The sequence below is a fragment of the Hevea brasiliensis genome, chromosome 6 (assembly GCF_030052815.1).
Source record: "Hevea brasiliensis isolate MT/VB/25A 57/8 chromosome 6, ASM3005281v1, whole genome shotgun sequence".
NCBI lineage: Eukaryota > Viridiplantae > Streptophyta > Magnoliopsida > Malpighiales > Euphorbiaceae > Hevea > Hevea brasiliensis.
In genome coordinates, this window is record NC_079498.1 from 38,971,850 (window position 1) to 38,988,793 (window position 16,944).

The window sequence follows — 16,944 nt, forward strand, 5'->3', positions numbered from 1 at the left end:
GATAAGTCATGTCCTTATTATGAAGTATCCTCGATTGTGAACCTATTTATGATACTTTGTGCTAGAAATATTGTCACTCATATTCTTAACAACTTAAGAATAATATTTCTAACAAAATATCAATGGACCTTTTCTATTACACATAAATATATTATGTAAACGGAAAAGTGGAAATGCCTTTTATTATTAAAAATATGTACAAGATACATACTAAATGATATGCTCTAGGGCATACTACTAACAATCTCCCACTAGCACTAGAGCCATTCATTACAATACCTTAGACCTATCTTCTCAAGATGTCGGTCTAACTGAACTTGTGACAAAAGCTTAGTGAATGGATCAGCTGAATTTTTTAGCTGATGTTATTTTTCTGCATGGCTATAATGCCTTGCCCAACTATATCTCTGATAATGTGGTAGTGCCTTTCTATGTGTTTGGATTTTGGGTGAGACCTTAGTTCCTTAGCCTGTATGACTGCTCCATTGTTGTCACAGTGTAATGGAACTGCTGACTCAATGGAAGGAACTCTTGTAAGTTACATCACGAACTTCTTTATCCAAAGCGACTTCCTTTGCGACATCGATGCGAGAATATACTCGACCTCGATGAGTGGAATCTGCAGTCGTGCTCTGTTTGGAACTCTTCCAACTAACTGCACCTCCATTACAACTGAACACATATCCAGAGGTAGACTTTCTATCATCGATATCTGATTGGAAATCAGAATCAGTATAACCATTCAATTGCAAGTCTCCACCTCCATAAATCAAGAATAAATCCTTAGTTATTCTCAAGTACTTAAGGATATTCTTGACAGCTATCCAGATGTTCCAAACACTGGATTGGATTGATACTGCTAGTCAAACTAACGACATATGCGATATCAGGCCTAGTACACAACATTGCATACATTAAACTTCCAATAATGAAGCATATGGAATCCTGGCCATCTTATCTCTTTCTTCAGGTGTCTTTGGAGACATCTCTTTAGAAAGGTGGATACCATGTCTCACTGGTAACAATCCTCTCTTGGAATCAAGCATGTTAAACCTCTTTAACACCTTTTCCAAGTATAGACTTTGGGATAAACCAATTATTCTTTTCGATCTATCTCTATAGATGCGAATCCCAAGAATATAGGTTGCCTCCCCTAAGTCTTTCATGGAGAATGTATTTGACAACCATACCTTTATAGTCGTCAACATACCTGTATCATTACCCATCAACAGTATGTCATCCACATATAAGACAAGGAAAGTGATAGCACTGTCACTAACCTTCTTATATACACATGGCTCATCCTCATTTTTGATAAAACCAAAGGATTTAATGGCTTCATCAAAACGGATGTTCCAACTCCTCGAAGCTTGTTTCAACCCATAAATGGATCGCTTTAGCTTGCATACCTTGGAACTATCTTGGGATTCAAATCCCCTAGGTTATTCCATGAAAATGTTTTCTTCAATGTATCCATTGAGAACAGCTGTTTTGACATCCATCTGCCAAATCTCATAATCATAGTATGCAGCTATTGCTAATAAAATCCTAATTGATTTAAGCATGGCAACAGGTGAGAAAGTCTCCTCATAGTCTATTCCTTGCCTTTGGTGAAACCCTTTCGCTACTAGCCTTGCCTTATAGGTCTCTACCTTTCCATCAGAACCAATTTTCTTCTTGAAAACCCATTTGTTCCCTATAGGTACAATACCTTCAGGTGGGTCAACAAGATCCCAAACTTGATTCTTATACATGGAATCAATCTCGGATTTCATAGCATTAATCCATTTTGAAGAGTCTATATCTGATATAGCTTCTTCATAGGTAAGTGGATCATCTCCATGATCTACTTCTTCATGAGTAGACAACTCTTGTTCTTCTTCATGAAGAAAACCATATCTCACTAGTGGGTGAGATACTGGTTGTTCTACGAGGAGCAGTGTAGATGTTTCATCAACGGGTATTGGTTGACTAGATGGATCTATATCCATCGATATGTTGGTTGGTCGAATTCTCCAATTCTAACTCTATTTGCCTTCCTTTGCCTCCTTCTTGAACAAAGCGTTGTTCAAGAAATGTGGCATCTCTACTTATCACAACCTTTTGTGAAGTAGGCAAATAAAAATAATATCCAAAACTATCTTTTGGATATCCAACAAATCGACCCTTTTCTGATCTGGTCTCCAATTTATCAGTGTTCAGCTTTTTGATATAAGCTGGACAACCCCAAATCTTAACATCCTTAAGACTTGGTTTTCTTCCATGCCATATCTCATAAGGTGTGGAAGAAACTGATTTTGATGGAATCCTATTCAGAATATACAAAGCTGATTCTAATGCAAATCCCCAAAAGGAGATTGGCATATCAGTATAGCTCATCATACTACGTACCATATCCAATAAGTACGATTTCTCCTTCAGATACACCATTCATTGTGGCGTTCTGGAGAGTCGGTGAGAAACAATGCCATGCTCTCTCAAGTATTCATCAAATTCAGTACTCAAATATTTACCTCCACGATCTGATCGAAGAGCTTTAATACTCTTTCCTGTTTGATTTTCTACTTCAGATTTAAATTCTTTGAACTTTTCAAAAGATTTATGTTTGTATTTCAGCAAATACAAATACCCAAACCTTGATTTATCATCAGTAAAGGTAATAAAATAATGAAAGCCCCCTCTAGCCATTTCTTTAAATGGACCACATACATCACTATGTATTAGCTCCAAAATATTTTCAGCTCTTAGACCTTGTCCAACAAAGGGTGATCTAGTCATTTTGCCTTGAAGGCAAGATTCACAAGTTGGAGTAGGCTCAGAGCCCAATGAGGATAAAATCCCAATTTTCTCCAATTTTGCAATCCTATCTTCTGCAACATGACATAACCTTAAGTGCCAAATATATTTTGAACTTGAGTTGGTTTTCACCATGGCATTGTATTCTTTTAGATTACTATACTCTGGCCAGTGGAAACACTTTCTTACTGGCAATGGAAACACTTTCCTATTGGCAATGGAAACACTTTCCTGTTGGCAGTGGAAACACTTTCCTGTTGGCAATGGAAACACTTTCCTTTGCCTTCATCAGCTTTAGTCTTCCTTTTCTGTTTAGCTATTTTCTTAGAAGGACCAGGAATCTGAGGTTTCTTTTTCTTATTGCCCTTCTTCTTGTTGGACTTTCCAGCAGATGAAAATGCAACCAAAGCTACCTCTTTTCCTTTATTGCACAGCATATTCTTTTGGGCAATAACCGGTATGTTGAGTAATTCACTAAGGTGCATTCTGTTTAGTCATATGGAAATTTGTCACAAAATTCCCAAAAGACTCGAGGAAGGGACTAAAGGATCAAATCCGTTTGTAGTTGGAAATCCATGTTGAAGTCAAGATATTCCAAGCTGCTCAACCAACGAATCATCTTGTGGACATGATCCCCAACATTACATCCCTCGGAGATCTTCATGCGGCAGTGCCTAGATATCTCATACCTAGCATTCCTCTGTGCTCACCATACAACTCTTGTAGGTGAAGGAGGATCTCACTTGCACTCTGCAAGTTTTCATGCTATACGTAACTCATTACTCATGGAAGCAAACATGTAACACTTAGCTCTCATATCATGCTCCTTCCACTTGTCCAAAGTTTCATGTTCCTCTTAAGTGGCTTCGGAGGTAAGGGACCAGGAACATTTGAATCTAGAACATATCCTATATGTTCAAGGTTCAGACAAGTTTCAATTTCTTAGCCAATCGAATGATTAGGTCTGTCAACTGTTGTGATCAAGTATGCTTGCAAGGATATTGGATGGTGGTGGTTGTTACGTGCTCATTATTATCGAAAATTAATTGCGAAATAACCAGATTAATTAGCAAATGTATCATGTAATTAACCAAATATGATTATGGTCTTTTAATCAAATTGGTCCTCCCACTAACTTAGCGAATCCTACACTTCCAAAGTAAGCGGAAATCCTAGTTGGATGGATTTCTAGTGGGTGATTGAATTCTTATAATTCTATTGATCATCCTCGTACATCCATTATTGGAATTACAATAAACTATAAGTGAGCAACTCCTTGCCCATCACATCTCATGTGAGGTTCAATCCTTTACCTAGCCCCTAATGCTCAAAATCTGGTACATCCATTATTGACTTATCTTGCATTAGTTAAGTTGATCCCATTGAGCCAGTAATTATGCAAATAATTTTAATGTCCTCAGGTACATCCAATATTGGAAACCAAACCATTTACATATTTACAACATCTCATGCTTAACAATTATTCTTAAGAAAATCTCTTAAATTAATTGCATCTCATGCAACTATTTAAAATTTCTTAAAATAATTGCCCCAATGGAGGGCTTATGTTATAATTACTTTAATTATAGCATTTCCAACTTAATCATTTGTTTGGAAGATTTTATAGCCATCCTAATTACTATTAAGGTCTCACTTTGCACATTATCCATTTAGCATGCATATATCATATAATTGCATACATTCCCATACATCTCATGCATTCATGGATAAGTAATAAATATGGTATGATCATGGACTTTCTAAGGGATTCAATTCTGAGCCACCAAGAATTGAATCAGGGCATTCCTAGGTGCATTTCATTCATTCATTTTACAAGAGTTGCTGAAGGAGTACATAATCAACACTTGATATTGAATTCCTCCCACCGTCCACCAATGCTCTTGACCTCCTTGAACTTCTTGCAATCCAATATTACATAGTAATCCTTGGCATACCAAGCGAATTTACAAGAACTTAAATAAATGAAATTACAACCCAAAAATATTACAAACTTAATAATACATGCCCAAAATAAATTAAAATAAATTAATTAATTTACAATCCCAAAGAAACATAAAAGAAATAAATCCAATCACATTGGTCTTTTATAGTCCATGATCATCCATCATGCATATCACTATTTAACAATTAAATAAAACATACATACTTAAATTAAATTGAATATCTCATATTCAACTTAAAAATCCAGATTTGAATATGATTCAAATAAATTTAAAAATTCAGATTTGAATCTCATTCAAACAAATTTAAAAATTCAGATTTGAATCACATTCAAACAACTTCAAAAATTCAGATTTGAATCACATTCAAACATTTTTTAAAAAATCATATTTGAATCACATTCAAATATTTTTTAAAAAATCAGATCTGAATTTTATTGAATCAATTTTAAAAAATCAGATTTAAATATGATTCAAACAACTTTAAAAATTCAGATTTGAATCACATTCAAACAACTTTTAAAATTCAGATTTGAATCACATTCAAATATTTTTAAAATTCTGATTTGAATCATAATTTAATTGTGTGATTAAAACAACTAATTAAACACTTTAATTAGTCAAAGAATAGCCTTAGATCATACAACAATTGCAGAATTAAAAGCCAAACCTTGAACCACCCATGGAACCATTGTTGCCGCCACCTATGGTGGCTTCACCATGTGTGACGCCACACCTTGCTTTGCAACCAGCAATAATCTCTTGATCTCATGATCATACACACAATTAAATTATATAATCAACAATCTAAATGGCAAATATAGTGGCTCGATACCAATTGAAGGCAGGCGTGAAAAACACAAGATTATACCATTGAATTCAAAAATTTTCACCTAGGGTCACATGCACCATGCAAGATTTATTTTTATCTATTTGATTTTAATAATAAACAACATATTAAAACTCTTTTAATATGTTTTTGGATCTGTATTTGCCATTTAAGATTTTAAAATTAATCAGATTAATTTTAGAACCCTAGATTAAATCAAGAACGATTACACTAACCTCTTGATGTCTTTGCGGCGTATGCGCCTTTGAATTCGTCTTGAGGACACGGATGTTGTCCCTCTAGCTTGTCCACACCAAGAACACCTATGGCAGCCCTTGAACAGCTTCTAAAGCCTTTTCTATTAATTAGAAATTCAAGTTCTGCCTTTTAAGCGATTAGAGATGTAAACAGGACACTAGAAACAATTTCTAGCGTTCTTAATTCAAGAGATTGATGGCTAATCTCTTTGAATTGATGAGAGATGAAGAAGAATGGCTGGAGAGGCTCAAAGTGGCGTGACAATTGAGAGGAGAGGCTGCTGGTTATGTTTTCTTTTCATAACCACACTTAAATAGCTAGGTTAACACATTAAACCCTAGCCACATGTCACCTTTTGATTAGCTCTAGGTTTAAGTGACCCAATCACATTGTGCCAAGTGTCAAACCTATATTTAATCTTGATTTTAATCATCTTACATGATTAAAAAATATTTGGCAAGCTTATGTGTTAAGCCATGTGTCACCATCTCATGGTGCCACGTGTCACACTGTGAAATGACCAAAATGCCCCTGTGTCTTAATTTTGAGTTCTTAACCCAAAATAATTATTTTCTTCTTCTAATTAATTTATATCAAATATAAATTAATTAATTAATCTCTATTAATTAATTTCTCATTAATTAAATTCATATTTAAACACTTTAAATATAAATTTAACTTATATTATACATCCAATAATCTAGATTTGGTTTCAAGTCATGCTAGGGACTTTGCAATCTAATTGCAAACCAAACCTATTTAATTAATCAATTAAACTCTTTAATTAATTAATTAAATCATATTTAAATAGGTGATAACTTGTGTATGTGTGTGACTTACTAGGCTCATCACTAATTGGCAATGAGACATGATATCAACTCTTAATATCATCAGAACTCTTTCTTACCATAAATGATTTCTCTAAATCATTTTATGAACCTCATAGACCATGGTTAACACCTAGCATAGCATGCCATGGCCACCCAATTAGTAATAAGGTTTACCTTAAATGAACATATAATCATATGTTACCATGCACTAGAATCTCTCATTACAAAATCCCAACTCAAATTTGAGTCATGGTTTATGTCAAACTCCATTTGCTATGAATATTATGTTCTCTTTTAATTCCAGTTCTTGATTAAAAGATTTTTCTCATCAGAAACTCTTTTCTGAATAAATCTATCTGTCCTGGCCAGGAACTTGAAACATCAAGAACAATTAAATGAACATAGGATTTTATCTCTATTTACTTAGAGGCAGATTCCATCTTGATCAACACCTACCTCCATATATAACTAGCGAGCCAACACATGCCCATATACCCATACATAGTACAAGTATGAAAGCGATATCAAACTCAAACTACCTATATACAAGATAAGCGTGCTATCTCGTGTCTAAAGATTATATGCCGATATGATTTATGACAAAACATTGACAAGAGTAAATTCCATGTGCTTGTCATAAGTGTCACTGGTTCGGCCTACTTATCATTTATAAGTGCCTATCATGTTTGTTATATGGCATGAGACTCACCATTCCATCTTATTTATATCTCATATAAATAACTTGGGAACAAACATGAATACAATCTTTCTGGATAAGTCATGTCCTTATTATGAAGTATCCTCGATTGTGAACCTATTTATGATACTTTGTGCTAGAAATATTGTCACTCATATTCTTAACAACTTAAGAATAATATTTCTAACAAAATATCAATGGACCTTTTCTATTACACATAAATATATTATGTAAACGGAAAAGTGGAAATGCCTTTTATTATTAAAAATATGTACAAGATACATACTAAATGATATGCTCTAGGGCATACTACTAACATGCAGTGGGTGAGAAAGTTTTCCTCAAAGTTTCTCCTTGGAAGAGAATTATGAGATTCGGCAGAAAGGGGAAACTGAGTCCTTGTTTCATTGGGCCATATGAGGTTCAGGAAAGAGTGGGTCCTTTGGCATATCGGTTGGCACTACCTCCAGAGTTGGACAAGATACATAATGTGTTCCATGTGTCTATGTTGAGGAGGTATCGATCAGACCCATCTCATGTACTACCAGTAGAAGAAATAGAAGTGAATCCAGACCTCACATATGAAGAAGAACCCATAAAGATTCTGGCTTATGAGGTGAAGCAGCTACGGAACAAACAAATACCATTGGTAAAAGTGTTGTGGAACCATCATTCAGGCCAAGAAGCTACTTGGGAACGAGAGGAGGACATGAGGAGACAACATCCACAGCTGTTCAGAGATTGATACCAGGTAAAATTTCGAGACGAAATTTATTTAAGGGGGGGAGAATTGTAACACCCCTATTGGTATAGCTCAGTATATTTCATCGTCTGGACTGTTTCGGTCCAGACAATTATTGGGATTAGGGCCACACTTAAGACAATTTGAGAAGCCATAAATACAAATAATTAGTAATGTTTAATTAGTTAACTATAAATAAGAAAAACAGAACATAAGAGGTTAAACGAGCCGAGAGTCACAGCGATGAGTGACCTCCTGAACGATCGCGGTTGTTTTAAACTCAAATTTCGAACCGTAAAAAGTGACGTTGCGGTCCTTAGGACCCTTATGGACACAGTGGAAAAGAGAAAATCACGAAAAAGAACTGTTAAGTCAGTCAAATAATTAGGTCAGGGAACCAAAACAAATATGGAATTATTTGCAAACCGAGATGAACCAGCGAGGGGCAATTTGGTCAATTGACCCCGAGAGCTGACTCCAACCTAACTGTCAAATAAAATCGGAGAAAAGAAAATTTCGGAATCGAGAATTAAATTAAAAAACTAATAGAAAAAAATAAATAAAAAAAAAGAAAAAAGTTAGAAAAGTTAAAAGTGATGACATCATGAAGGATGTCATAAAAGATTAATTAAATTATTTGATTAATTTGGGAATTTTGGTCTTCAAAAAGGGATAAGATTAAACAAAAAGAAAAGAAAAAAAAAATGATTTCTTCTCCCAATTTCCGTCAACCCTCATTTCCTCTCTCATTTCTCTCATTTCCTTAACCTCCTCCATTGAAGCTCACTAAAAAGCTTCTTAAACCCAAGATTTGAGCCATAAAATTTACAAGTTTCTTAATTAAAACTTATAGTTGAGTCTTGTTAAGAAGATTGGGAAGAGAAAAATTTTAAAAAGCTTGAGGAATCAAGAAGTTGGAAAGCTCTCTTCCTTAATTTTGATTGAATTATAAGTATAGAAGTAAGATGAAAGTGGCTAGAAATACATGAAAACATGCAAAATCATGCCTATCTATAACCCTAGGAATTTTGGCCAGCAGCAAACTAATGTTGAAATGGGTAATTTTGATACAAATAATGAAGTGGTTAAGTGTAAGTGAGGGTATGAGTACTAAAAATGCAATTAGAATTCAACAAGTGAGTAAGATGGATGAGTTAGGGTTTTGAATATTAGGGTTTGTGAACCAAAAATGTGAGAAATGAGCAAATGATATCTTTGACCTATTGTGAAGTGAAATAATGGTCAATTATGACCAAATGAATGTGTGAGAATTGTTGGAATGAAAACCAAATTCGTAGGTTTAATGGTCATGCTGTTGGCAGCATGACCAAACCCACTTTGAAGGACCAAAACTTAAATTTTACAAGTCTAATTGATATGCCACCAATTGGGGATGAAAATAGACATAAAATAGCACAATTTTCATTAAGGAACCATTGCCAAAAACTGACCAAAACTTGGTGAAACAATTGACCAAGGTGAAACAATTGACCAAAGTGAAATGAGAGCAGTCACATCGCATTAAATCGACCAAATGAACAGTAACTGTTCATTTGGTCATAACTCGAGTTAGGAAGGTCAAAATGACCTGAAATTTTACCAGCAATTAGATATGATACAGACCTAAAACTTTCATGAAGAACACTAACCCAAATTAGGCCATTAACCCATTCAAATTATTGAGCAAAGTTGAATTACCAAACCTGCGATTCTGCAGAATTCTATTTGAGCAGTAATGTTTGAAGGGTTATAACTCTCTTTACAAGACTGGGATTTAGGTGGTTCTTGAACCGATGGAAACATAAGACATAGTAGAACATTTCATATGAAGAAAGTGAGACCAAATTATGAACTTAACTTGACCAAATTACTGAACGAAGTTGGATCAAAATCTGCCAGAACTCAAAATCTCAGCATGAATAAAGGCACGTGAGCGAGAAACTTATTTTGGCCATAACTTGAGCTAAAAAACTCCGATTGAGGTGATCCAAAAATGAGAATACACTTTTGACAATAAGGAACATTTTCTATGAAGGAAGTTTTGTCAAATTCCAACAGTAGATCGACCAATGGAACAGTGCAATTTCGGAGCACCAAAACCGAAAATTGGCAATTTTGCCAAAATGACCTAAGCTTTGAGAAAATGACCAAAACCAACAAGTTTAATGACCAAAATGTGGTATGTGGGTGAAGCTGGAGTTCCCATACCTATTAAGCCTTAAAAAGTCAACTATTTGACTTGAATAGTGCAGTGAATAGTAACCCGAAACACAAAATTTAAAGAACGTCGAATTTAGCACGTTAGAGCTAGATAATTGTGAAGCTAAATTTATTTTTGGATTTATGTTAAGTTCTAGTACTGAAACATTGTAAAATTGTGTGTTTCAGTTGAAAAGAATATCGGGAATGAACCCGAGGAACCGAGTCAAGGCTAAGGGACGACTCGTTTGAGGTTTGTGCACAACATCACTATGCTTTAAAATGTATTGATAAAGTGAATGAAATATGTATTTTACATTTGCTTGAATTGTTGAAAATTTATTTGTGACATTAGTTATGATGTTTTGACTTAAATTGTTGAAATTTATTATGCATATTTGAAATGACAATGTTTAGCAAATTGTTAAGATAAGTTTTGAAACCACAGTGTCATGACCATATATTTGAACACCTCACTAGCACGACTAGTGGGGGTAATTAGTTTTGAATTTTTATTCCTTCTCTGGAGAAGTGTTGAGGTGTGCCAGTAGAAGAGGATGTGAATGGATATCCATATATTTGAGCTAGCTAGCCTTGTGATGTGATTTCTCTTTAGCCTCTGGCTATTGAGATTCTATTTGTTTCGAATGGCATGATCTAACTGTGGGTTTTATGAAATGTGTTTTGATACTTCGAAATGAACTTGGTTTGCATTAAAACCTCATAATTCATGTTTTGTGTAATTCATGTTTTGTGTTTAATGCTCATGATTCATGTTTTGTGTTTAATGCTCATATTTAGTCAAATTTTTGAATAAATGTGATTTATATTTTGCATAAAGATTATTTTAGTATGTTGTGCACCACTGAGTCCTAGTACTCAGCGATAGCTTCTATTGCTGTCGCAGATACAGAGACTAGAGGAGCAGCAGACTGAGCTGCTGAGGTGTGAGGAGTCATCAGCTAGAAGTCTTCGGGTATAATTTATACCCTAACTATAAATACTTCTTTTGATGTATATATATTGCACATAAATGTATGGACATGTAAAAATGGGTCTTGAGCAGTTTGTATAAAAATTTGTATAAAGTTGTAATATATATTGCAGTTTGGAATTCTCTTAATGTAAATATTGTAATGATGTATCTAAATTGTTTTGTTTCAAATGAAATATGAATGAAATGGATTGCGAGTATTTTGATGGTGGATTTGAAATTTGAAAGTTGATAAATGTGTTGAGAAATTGATTGAGATTGAGTTTGAAGTTGAAGCAGTTGTTGGGAAAAATTTTTAGAAGTGCTTTTTACAGGTATTCGAAGAACGGTTTTCTCAAAATACAGAGGAAACTCTGTCAAAATTTTTATAAAATTTGCGGAAAACTAAAATGGACCAAAAATATTAACTAGTTTTAATTTTAACTAAATGTTTTAAATACTTATTAGAAAATGCTCACCACTTATCAAAAAATAAGAAAATTGTTTTAAAATCCCTTGTAGGGTACTTAATGAGTTATCGGTAGGCGAAGTTCGGTATTTCATTAGGTATTCTACGGGATCATGTTATGCCTTACAGAGGGGTAAGGTGTGTCAGATCTTACTTGTAAGGACGAGCCCAGAGCCCTTGGATCAAAGAAGAAGACGACAAGACCGGCGCCTTTTATTCCCAGCCCTTGGATCGCCCTGGACAAGAAAATTTGGAACCGTCAGATCAGAAGAGAAAAAGGACAAATATTCTAAAAAGGATCTCAGCCGCTCATTTTGATTCTCTTTGATTCCCAAGCATCAGATCATGTCCTTTAAAATCCAAACCTTCCATCTCCCTCAAGGAGGATCCTGACCCTTCATTGGGAGCACACGTTCCCTATAAATACCTGCATGAAAACTGTTGAAAGGAAAAAAGGTGGTGACTATAGTGGAGAGGCTCTGAAACTTAATTCGGTTTTGCCACTCTGCTATTTTTAAGCTAGAAAAAACTTCAGAAACCATTTTCTAAATTATTTTCTTTGAAGGAGTGTTAGACACTGGAACTCTTGATTTTCAGTTTGTTCATTGCTCTGCGTTTCAATTCTGTTTTCATCACTCTTATATCCACTTCTACTTTCCAAGCTCAGTCTCATTTATTGTCATTCCGCCCCGATTACGTTCTAACTTGGTATTCCTCATTTCAAGACAAACATTGATTCCCGGACTATTAGCACGCAACTCTGCAACATTCGTGGCTCCATAGTTAGTTTAATAGGTTCAACTTCCTACAGGTGAGTGTCTGAACCGATTTCCTATCCAGTGTTTGCCTTTATTTTCCTTTTATTTTTTTATTTATGCTAGTAATTTTTGTTAAAGTTTGTTTTGTGTCAGAAGGTCCCAAGTAGGTGGTTGTTCTCACGAGTTCATCTTTTGATACAACAGTTCATGTTATCTATTTATTTTTGGTCTTTGTTTATCTCCTAATGTGGGTATTCTGGTTACGGGTAACATATAGGCGGTTAGATAAAATGCTTATAGCCGTATCTTAACACAAGTTTTTTTAATATATAAAAAGTTCGGATAATAAATCAGAGAAAATTATGAAGACGAGCCACTAGAGTAGCTCAAGAAGACGACTGGGTACGGGAGGGGGTCGGAATAAAATTGAATTTCAGACTAGTAAATGAAATAGAGTAAATGTTACCAGCCGAAAGGTACTGGTAAGGCAATGACATAGGAGGTCGGTAAAATTCAGTCTAGTTTTCCTTATCTAGTCATGATGTATTGATGAGTTAAAAGAAGTCTTATTCGGGTCCCTGGCATCTTCGAATGCCAGAACCCTTAGTCTTAGGCGCTTATGATGTGTAGCTGTAACCAAATTTCAAGAGGTCGAAAGAGTCTTTATCCGGCTCTCATTCGAATAAAAGAGATCGGAGGAGAGTTCTTATCTGATTCTCAATCCCAAATTTTAATACATATTTAAAAGAGATCGGAGGAGAGTTCTTATCCGATTCTCAATCCAAAATTTTAAATATTTAAAAGAGATCGAAGGAGAGTTCTTATCCGATTCTCAATCCCAAATTTTAATACATATTTAAAAGAGAACGGAGGAGAGTTCTTATCCGATTCTCAATCCCAAATTTTAATACATATTTAAAAGAGATCGGAGGAGAGTTCTTATCCGATTCTCAATCCCAAATTTTAATACATATTTAAAAGAGATCGGAGGAGAGTTCTTATCCGATTCTCAATCCAAAATTTTAAATATTTAAAAGAGATCGAAGGAGAGTTCTTATCCGATTCTCAATCCCAAATTTTAATACATATTTAAAAGAGAACGGAGGAGAGTTCTTATCCGATTCTCAATCCCAAATTTTAATACATATTTAAAAGAGATCGGAGGAGAGTTCTTATCCGATTCTCAATCCCAAATTTTAATACAAACTTAAAAGAGATCGGAGGAGAGTTCTTATCCGATTCTCAATCCCAAATTTTAAATATTTAAAAGAGATAGGAGGAGAGTTCTTATCCGATTCTCAATCCCAAATTTTAATACATATTTAAAAGAGATCGGAGGAGAGTTCTTATCCGATTCTCAATCCAAAATTTTGATAAATATTTAAAAGAGATCGGAGGAGAGTTCTTATCCGATCTCTAATCAAAATCTTAATGAACATCTAAAAGAGATCGGAGGAGAGTTCTTATCTGATTCTCAAATCGAATTTTAACAGATACGCAAAATAATCCCATAAATGAAAAACCGCTACACGACATCAATTCACTAAGGTTGTCTCATTTACTTGTGTATCTGGGTAATCCGAATTAGTGAAAAATCAAACGTTCCTTTTATCAAAAGGATTAACATCCCCATTTGAACCCCCTAACTATCAATTTTAATTCATAAAAAGCGTAAGGTTAAATCTGCTCACTCTCATTGAGTGACGAGGTGGGGTGCCTAACACCTTCCCCACCCGTTTACGGACCCCGAACCTAGAATCTCTGCATTTGAAGTGGTTTCATTTTAATTTGTATTTCACAAATGGTTTTCTTTGATTTTCCTCAAAATTAAAGTGGCGACTCCTCACTCTTTCCCACTTCGGTGAGTGTTCATCCAGGCGACCGCAAAACCCCTTGCGACAGCTACATCTTAATTACTTTGGTTACGGTGGTTATTAACTGATTTGGGTGTCACTCATTCTTCTGCCACAATGCTTCATTGTGATAATAGAAGTGCCATATAGATTTCTCATAATGATGTATTTCATGAACATACCAAACACATCGAAATTGATTATCATTTTGTACATCATCATGTTGCTCATGGCACCATATGTTTGATTCCTGTCTCCTCTGTCAGCCAAACCGCTGATATATTCACCAAAACGCATCCTCTCACTCGCTTTTAGGATCTCTTAAGCAAACTCAAGTTGGCACCTGTGCTACCACCTTGAGTTTGAGGGGGGGGGGGTGTTAGCATAATTACAACAATTAGCATGATTATAAGAGATTTGTGTAGCATAATTACAGCAATTAGCATAATTATAGGAGATTTGTGTAGCATAATTACAGCAATTATTATTCTTGTCTAAATTAGCTCATATTCTCATGTATAAATAGATGTAATATCTCTGTAAATAAGGCACAGACAAATACACAATTCTTTTCTTTATTACTTGTATTCTTTCTTCTAAGACATCAAAAAGGCGAGATAAACAGACGCAAACCCTCCTTTTCCAAGCTATGGCACTCTCCAGCATGCGACTTCATGATTATTCGAGCTATCTTCTTCGACTACCATAACCTTTCCCTTCTTGCTTGGGTTCTTCAACGACACTTAGTTACACAAGAGAAGGGATTTTACCACCATATAACATCGACGTGAAATTAAAGCTTTATTGTCCTAGTTGCCACCATTTTGAAAACTAACTTAAACTAATAACTAATTTTATATCTTTTGACCCATAAAATAACTAAATAATTATAAATAAAAATTATATAACATGCTAAAAATTTTAACTCGACTCTTTATTTTAAATTAAAAAAATATTTTATAAAAAATTTTAGTCCCATAAATTCCAAAATAAAATTTTAATCTAGTTAGCATGCCTAGCTAGTCAACATGCCACATTAACTAATCACTTTAACTATTAATTGGTCTATTGGAAAATATGAAAATAATAATAAAATTTTAAATTAAATTAATAAAATTAAAAGATTTGACTAAATTTAAAAAAAATAAAAGATTTTGACCTTCTTAAATCAATATAAGAAATTATTGATAACTTTTTCGTTTTATGTTGTAAATGCTTAATAATAATAATAATAATAATAATAATAATAATAATAATAATAATAATAATAATAATAATTAGCTTTTAGCTGATTTGATCATCTTTAATCTGAGAGGTTCAATAGTGTCATCATTCATGAGTTATTACAATACATTGCTATTGAAGAATGTTACATTAATTGATTCCAGTCTTTCTTATAAAACATGCTTGTACATACTTTCATGCATATGTGTGTATTTGTTACCAGTTAGTGCAATAATAACAGAAATTTGTCAATGGATGTCATTAAATTCTACAAGAATAGGATTAAATTGGTTATCTTTATTTACATCTACTCTTTCACATTACTCATTTTGCTCTAATCTTAATCTTGAAGAAAACTTTAAATTGTTGCAATTAATAGGAAATGCATGTAATTAAACATGTTTGGTCTTGAATCCCTTCTGAGAGCTTTTGTTTTTCCATGCGTATATAGAACATGAGCAACATTTTTTAATGGAGGAGATTTATTCATTTCTATGTGCAAATCAATGGATGTTTTACTAATTCATAGCAGTAAACTCACAAGACCACCTTTTCGAGAAATTAGATAGCGAAACGGTGATATCATATCAATACTTTGCACAGAATGGCAAAGCAATAGGAGACGGACAAATATACAAATGCAGTTACTGAAATTAAAAAAAAAATTATAATTTTTTGGGACCCACTCTATATACATGTTTATTTTTTCCATTCTAAGTAAATTATCTTACATAGAATAACTGATGTATAACAAGTTCTGACATGTTATAAGTTATTCTCAGTAATCAACGAGATCTCAGTTCTCATTTAAGCCTTGCCATCAATTCATTTTGTTTATACTCTTCGGGAGGGCAATTTCATCTTTGTTGCACTTGCAAAGCAAGGCTTGATCTGCTCTAATGGCGTTAATGCTTTCTTTTAGTTTTAGGGTTCATGTCTGTATTGTCCTCATTTGAGTTCTCCTTTCTGTTTGCTTTTGGAGTACTCTACTTTGTTCTTGGATTGTTTGAATCCTATTTGTTATTTTTGTTTTTCTTCGGTATCTAGGTTTTCTCTTAGCATGCCTTGTCTTAGGTAGGGTTGGGTCTATGGGGCGGCAATCTGTTGATCGGAGTTAGTTGGATGAGTTTATGCTAAGTTTTTCCTACCTTATTTTATTAAAATTTCCTATTTATAAAAAAAGGAACCGAATGTGTGCAGGCTCTCTAAAAATAAGCTTCATAAGACTTGCTAAAAAGTTTCTTTTATAAAACACACTAATACATAGGTTCATGTGTGTGTATCTATTATCAGTTAGTGCAATAATAATAGTAAATTTTCAAAACCAGCTACTTAAGGATGCCATAAGAGTAAAT

At 34.1% G+C, this 16,944-nt stretch overlaps 1 pseudogene; it reads right to left on the reverse strand.

Moving 5' to 3' along the window:
- The window catches only part of LOC110638427 (mitogen-activated protein kinase kinase kinase 20-like), a 33,907-nt pseudogene extending 18,835 nt beyond the window's left edge, over positions 1 to 15,072 (reverse strand).
- Positions 15,073 to 16,944: the final 1,872 nt, after the last annotated feature.